Raw genomic sequence first — 6,955 nt, 5'->3', positions numbered from 1 at the left:
TAATATTGAATCTCTCAACTAACATTAAGGCATCTTGAATTACATTAGCTACTTCCAGAGGAGGTTGAACTTGCTAGTTCATAGCATCAATAATTAACTTGGAATCTCTCTCGATAATTACCCATAAAATACCTCTATTCGATGTTGTTAGAAGAGTCAGCTTCAGTCCCATAGTCTCTAAAATACAAAGATCATTTAGCCCGTCAACTCGGCATGATAATGTAAAGAACCTTTGTGGTGAGTAGCTAGCGTAGCAACTGCACCCCTCCTCTCTCTTTTACACATTGCTACATTGAAGTTCAGCTTTATAAATGGAGCTTGAGGTGGAAACTACCTTTCCTTCACTCTAACATCTTGGATTCCTCTTTATGGGGGGAAAGAGCCAAGGCACTTATATTACTCCTTTCAATAATCTCGGCTTGAAGTGAACTACTGACAACACTTGATTCAGGTCCTAATTTTCTTTCCTAGGAATTCTACAGTTACGAGCTTTCCACGGGATCACAACAACATGCCAATATTATCTCTTTCTCACCTTGATTTGAGCCTTGCCATTATACTTTTCATAAGGTCTGTCTAGACATCCTCACCACTTAAGACCGAGCGAGGAGTTCATCCACGAGGCCCTAGCCAGATCACTGTGAGTGCTTGGCTTTTTCATTGGGTTTGGCCCAAATCGATAGCAACTGTGTCACTGTATCAAAGGTTGTCTTGTCTATACTAGGCTCGATTCGAAAGTAAGCCGTCCAGGAAGAGGTCTCAAAGAATCATAATAACTATGATAGCCACAAATTATCAAAGAAGATTGGGAGTCGCCACCCTGGTAAAATAACCGCGATAGTGAGGCATGAAGGATGGCTGCTCTTGATTTCTTATGAAGAGCCTAACTTTCCCTCTCCTCGAATCAAAGATCTGGGTTTGAAAAGTTAGGTACATGCTGGGAAGTGAGTAGGCACCCTAACATGCCCGGACACACAATCCGACCACCACTAGACTCTAAGGATTTTGGTTTCTCTAATTGCACTAACTTATCTTGGTTACTATCCATTTTATTATGATGAAATTGTATTATCTTATTTAATCATGCATAGTATGAGGAAAAAAAGTTACTAACATAGCATACATCTATCTGCGTGGAAGGCATATTGGTGCGATTAGGCCTAAGGGAGGTATTGTTGGTACCTTAATATTTATCTGACATGCTAAGGTGACCAAATAGAATCATTTTTATTAAGCATGTAGGTGTTGGGTTCATTTTATCTTAGATTAATTAAATGAGTGAAAAATGGAAGGCGAAAACTCAAATTGGTAAGCTAATTATTTTAATTATCATGTGAGAGGTGATCAATCAACCTAAGTCTGATTATCTTTAGCATGTGAGGTGAAATTTAAGCATAACGAATAATTATAAAATTTAATATAAAGAAAGAAAATAGAAGAATTAATGGGGATACAAATGGATAAACAATTATGCAAAGGGTGAAATTCCAGTCTTCCAACTTGCCTTAGAACTGAACCATAAATGTTTTGAACCACATCTCTTACAGCTTTCATATCCATCAACTGAGGCAAAGGTTGAACATGAGGTCTTGGTTGATATCCTTGATGTCTTCTATTTATCATTCCTGGAGGCATATGCCCCCCAGCATAAGATCTTGCATCCTTTCCTGATCATATATCATTGGTTGATTAGCAGGATTTGTAGTAGCGAAAATTTGGTAAGGTAACATAAGTCTACCCATGTGAGGGAGGCCAATAGACGCTACTCTTCTTGGAAAATTTGTATCCCTCCTGTGATGAGGAACATATCTTTCATCATGAACAAGTGGGGCTGGGGGCCTTAAAGCATCATTCCCTTTTAAGAACTTGTAGAAGACTGCCCCCCTTGCTCTCCATTATGTCCCAAAGTCTGTGACAGGATATCCTCACATCTTGACTTGGGACTCTATTGAGAAAAGTTGAAAGTAACTTTTTCAGCAATTTTAACCATGGTATTGCTAAATTGTTGCAACAAATCATCGGCTGCCTTCTTCTGGCTCTCTTCTTCGATATACTTTCGAGCAGCCTTTACTTGCATCCTGAAAATATAAATTATAGAATTTGCATTAGAATTTTGAACTAAAAGTAACATCTCACCTTCTTCTCCAACAACATCATTTCCTGTTGGAGGGAGGAGCGCCTCACGTGATTAGACATCTTGAGGTGCCATCTTCTTTTCGATTTGCTCCACAATTCAAGAACAAAGCCTTTTTGTCCTGCTTCATCAGCAGTGACTCTGGCATCTTGAGATCCCATGATTTTCTTTCCAGTAATACTTCTTATTTTAGGTGCCATAAGCACTGGTTCCGCCGAGCATGCCAAATTATGTTTGGTGAAAAATTGAATGTTGAGCGTGCCACGTGTGTACACAAGAACCGTTGAATTTGAATTGCGCTCTGACCTCTATAATCAAAGTAATTGTGAATTCCTAAGCTCATTTACCACAATTTGTTTAAATCCTTAGGGCACTATAAAAATCAATTAAATAGAAAATGATTGCTAAATGATTGGTATTTAATTTGTTGGGGTATTATATAAACATTGAATGTTAGGGATGAGCCAAACACTTGTATTAAATTGATGTTTGAAATAAGCATAAATACAAAGAAATGATTGAAAAAATAAAGTTATGCTAGATTAAAAGTATTTGCAGTGCAATTGTGTTTGAGATATTTGAATTTTACAGTAGTTTTGTCGATGTTATCCATCCTCTATTTGATGTTGCCCTGCTCTTTTTATAGAGATCCTCATGTTTCAATTTATTTGGAGATCTTCTCCCACTTTACGTACTATCAGGACTCATTATCTCCTCCTTTTTTGGGAAATGGGAGTAACTGTCTCTCTTCTTCTTCTACTACTCTTTTTTTATGTGCTTTTGTTAACCTTCCACTACCTAAGCTAATTAATTTAGTTAACTGAATTAATCTGATTAATTATTTAAATAATTATAGATTTTGATGCTTTGGGCTTTCTATTTGTTCTTTTGGCTCAACAATCATTTATATGGCCCAACTATTAATTCTAGGCTCAACAGAGTCAAAATAATTTCTTTTAGTGTCTAAAACTAACTTGATCTCATATCATTACATGGTGAAGTAGACATTATTAACTTCAAGAATGTAGTTGTTCTCTATTTTAAGTTTTAGGAATATAATTGAATCATTATGAAATTTAAAGATTTAATTGAATTTTGACCAACAATTAAAGGACTTGTATGTAATTTTTGCCTCTCTCTAATTTATAAAGGTTACAAAAAGTCGAAGCTAATCAATACCGTGGAAGTGAGATTTATATATACTAGTCGTTTACTTATGTGTTGTGCGATCGTTATTATTATTTTGATTATAAAATTAAATTAATAGAGATAATTTATTTAAAATTATAATATTTCATATTAATTTATAAAATTTTAAAAAATCAATAATAAACTAAATATTTTTAAATATCTAAATATTTTTAAATTTTTTAATATAATAATATAAAAATATTTTTAAAATTTATTTATTAGTTAATTTTAATATTATATAAATTAATATATTATATAATTTATTATATTAATATTAGAATTAGAAATTTATTACATAACTAAAAAGTTAATTTATTATGAAATATAATATAAAATATAATTTAAAATGTTATCTTCTAGAATTAAAATATAATCATAAAATTATTTTATTAATTGATATATTATTTTACAATAAATTAATATTTGATTATAAAATTATTTTTTAAGTAATATAGTACTAAAAAATCATTAATATATTATTTTTAGAATTAGAATTTGATATAAATCAATAAACTAATAAAAATTATATATATCAATTAAAATTTTATATATTAAAAATAAGTAAATATATGAAAATAAAAATTGTATATAATTTAAGGTACAAAGGTCTAGTAAATAGTGAAGAAATCACTATTGAAGATTTTTCAAAGCATATTGACGATTGGGAAATACCCAAAGTTCAAAAGAAACAAATTTATGAGTTTTCAAAGTTCCCTCTCTTCAAGACTGATTTTACAATCAAGATCAAGAAAGAGATATCCAAATTTCAAAACCTTTTGAAGAGATTTATCTCTTAAATCCAAAGACCCTCCAAAAGCATATGGAAAGGATTATAAGTATATCCACATAGGTCTAGTCCAGGGTAGGTATTAAGCCCTTACCACGGGAAGATCTAGATACTTCCATATTAGCCCTTAGGGATGCTAGGTTTACAAATTTCTATGATTCCCTGTTAGGTCTTGTTGAGTCGAGCCTCGATAAAGGACCTATTTCTTTCAATTGTTTTCCAAATATCACGATTTCTTTAAACGATAAAAATGTTTTAAAGAGCATCGTTCTTCAAATCAAAACTCACAATTACAAAATGCTTGAAGGATCTATTCCGATAGCATTAATTTTCAAAATTCATTACAAAGCTATGATTTCTGCCTTTGGTTCCAAACACAAGCTTCACTCACCAAAAGGAGAAACACTGTTCCTACAAACAGATCTATCCAAATCCAACGCAACTATTCCAAAGACCATTCAATGGAAAGACATTACACTTCTAGAAGAATGGATCCTTGAAGGTGCAACCCAACCTACTTCTACAAAGCAAACAGAACCAAACACAAACCTTAAACACATAGCCCAATATCCAGATGGAAAGGTAAAGATCACATTCAACAGAAAGTCAACTTCCTCTAGATTTTCTGATGATGGTTCTTCAACCTCGACCATAGATATTGGAAGGGTATCCAAAATTCCTTCTATTATCTATGCTCCTTACAAAGAACCAATTCCATCTCAAACTCAACCCAGATTTTCAACATCTAATATTCCAAAAACACTCCAGAATGTTGATTACCAAAGCAACATCCCCAAACCAGTCTACACTGATCCGAAGAATGATGACGAAGATATAGAGATAACCTCTACCCCATCTTCACCATCACCATCAGCCATTACCCAAAACCTTGAAGCAGAGATCAACATGATTTCAAAAGAGTTTGAAATTGATAAAAAACTCTTGCATGAAGATTTCTATTCAAAGAAAAACCATCTTAAGAAACTTTGGTTTTTTAAGAATTTTTTAAAAGAAAAAGATAGTATTCAGGAAAAATACTATCAATTTTGCATTCAAAACAAAGCCCAAATCAAATTTTTTGATTAGTTTCAAATTCTGCAAAGAAAATGGTATCCTTTATCCCTTTAAGGATAAGTCCATTAGTCCCTACGAAGGAACAAAGTCCCTGAGTGGAAGGTAGGAGAAAACCTAAGCATCGGTCTGAACATCCTCCCTTAGGAAGATAACCATTCCTTATGGAGAGAGTGAGATAGAGGCTACACCTTACAAATTGGTAGGCGAAGACCTAGATAGGAATGTCAAGAACATTGTTCGGTGAACAATTTCTCAAATACCCTGTCTAAACACTATAGGAAAGCAACTGGTTAGAATAGAAAACCGGATTCAAAAGCCCCCCGTAGTGGTGACATCTCCAATCCCTAATCGGGTCAACCAAAAGAGTCGAACCGGTCGGGAAAAGCTTAAAAACCCAGTTTTTAAGCCTTATCACAAAGCCGAGCCAAGACCATTTCCAAAAGCAAACTGAGTTTGCCAAAGCAGTCAGAGAACAGCTAAGTAGATTAGCAACCTCTGAGTCGTCCAAAAACCTAGTACCAGATACTCCTCAAAGTAGTAGGAATATCAGTGCTATAGGACAAGCCCAAAGTGATGAGTCTAACGATTCAGAGCTTGAAAGCCCCATTCCAAAACCCTTCAATATCAACAGATTGGGAATCCAAGCCCTTAGATTGACCTGGAATACTCCTAGGAGTACTGCTCCAGATCTAGGAATTGAAAATAGGAACAACATCCTAACCCAGTCTAGATTCAATGCCTCCTCCGTCTATGAATGGAATATAGATGGAATGTCTGAGTACAACATCCTTGGTCTCTTGCAACAGATGACCATTGCAGCCAATGCCTATAAAACCCAAAGTGGTACCTCCGATAGAGCCATTGTTGAGCTCCTGATAGCTGGATTTTCTGGCCAATTAAAAGGATGGTGGGATTATCATCTCACTCAAGCACAGCAACTCCAAATCCTAGGTGCTATCCAAACCATAGTAGAAGGAACTCCCATTCTAGATGAAATAGGAAATCCGATTGAGGATGCAGTGTCAACTCTAATCCTCACTATTTCCCTTCATTTCATAGGAGACCCTTCTCTGCTCAAAGACAAAAATGCCGAGCTCCTTAGCAACCTTACCTGTAAGAAGCTTAGCAATTTCCAAAGTTACAAAGACACTTTCCTAACCAGAGTCATGCTTAGGGAAGATTCTAGCCAACCTTTCTGGAAAGAAAAGTTCTTAGCCGGTTTACCTAAGATTTTAGGTGAAAGAGTTAGGAATACCATAAGAGAAGCCCATAGCGGTCAAATCCCTTATGATTTCTACACTTATGGTGAGTTAGTTAGTCTAACCCAAAAAGAAGGTTTAAAGATTTGTCATGACCTTAAGCTTCAAAGACAGCTCAAATGGGAGATGAAAAAGACTAGGCAGGAACTAGGTAGTTTATGTAACCAGTTTGAGTACAACCCAATAGAGCCCGTGTCTAGTTGCAAAGGGAAATGCAAAGTTGATTCTTATTCAAAGTCTTTCAAAAAGAAGCGATTTTCCAAATATAGAAAGCCTTCTAAAAGCAAGGAGAATTTCTATAAAAAGCCATCTTCTTCCAAATTTCATTCTAAATTTCCAAAGAAAGATTCTAAAAAAGATTTTTCAAAAATTACATGCTTTAAATGTAGTAAGAAAGGCCATACTTCGAAGTATTGTAAGTTTTCCAAAAGACTTCTTGAGCTTCAAATAGAAGAAGAAGTTTTGCAAAAGATTTCTGCTCTTCTAGTTGATTCATCTGAATCAGAGTTC

The sequence above is a fragment of the Ricinus communis genome, chromosome 9 (assembly GCF_019578655.1).
Source record: "Ricinus communis isolate WT05 ecotype wild-type chromosome 9, ASM1957865v1, whole genome shotgun sequence".
Taxonomy (NCBI): domain Eukaryota; kingdom Viridiplantae; phylum Streptophyta; class Magnoliopsida; order Malpighiales; family Euphorbiaceae; genus Ricinus; species Ricinus communis.
The sequence above is the reverse complement of the archived record's forward strand: the minus strand, read 5'-3'. Positions refer to the sequence as shown.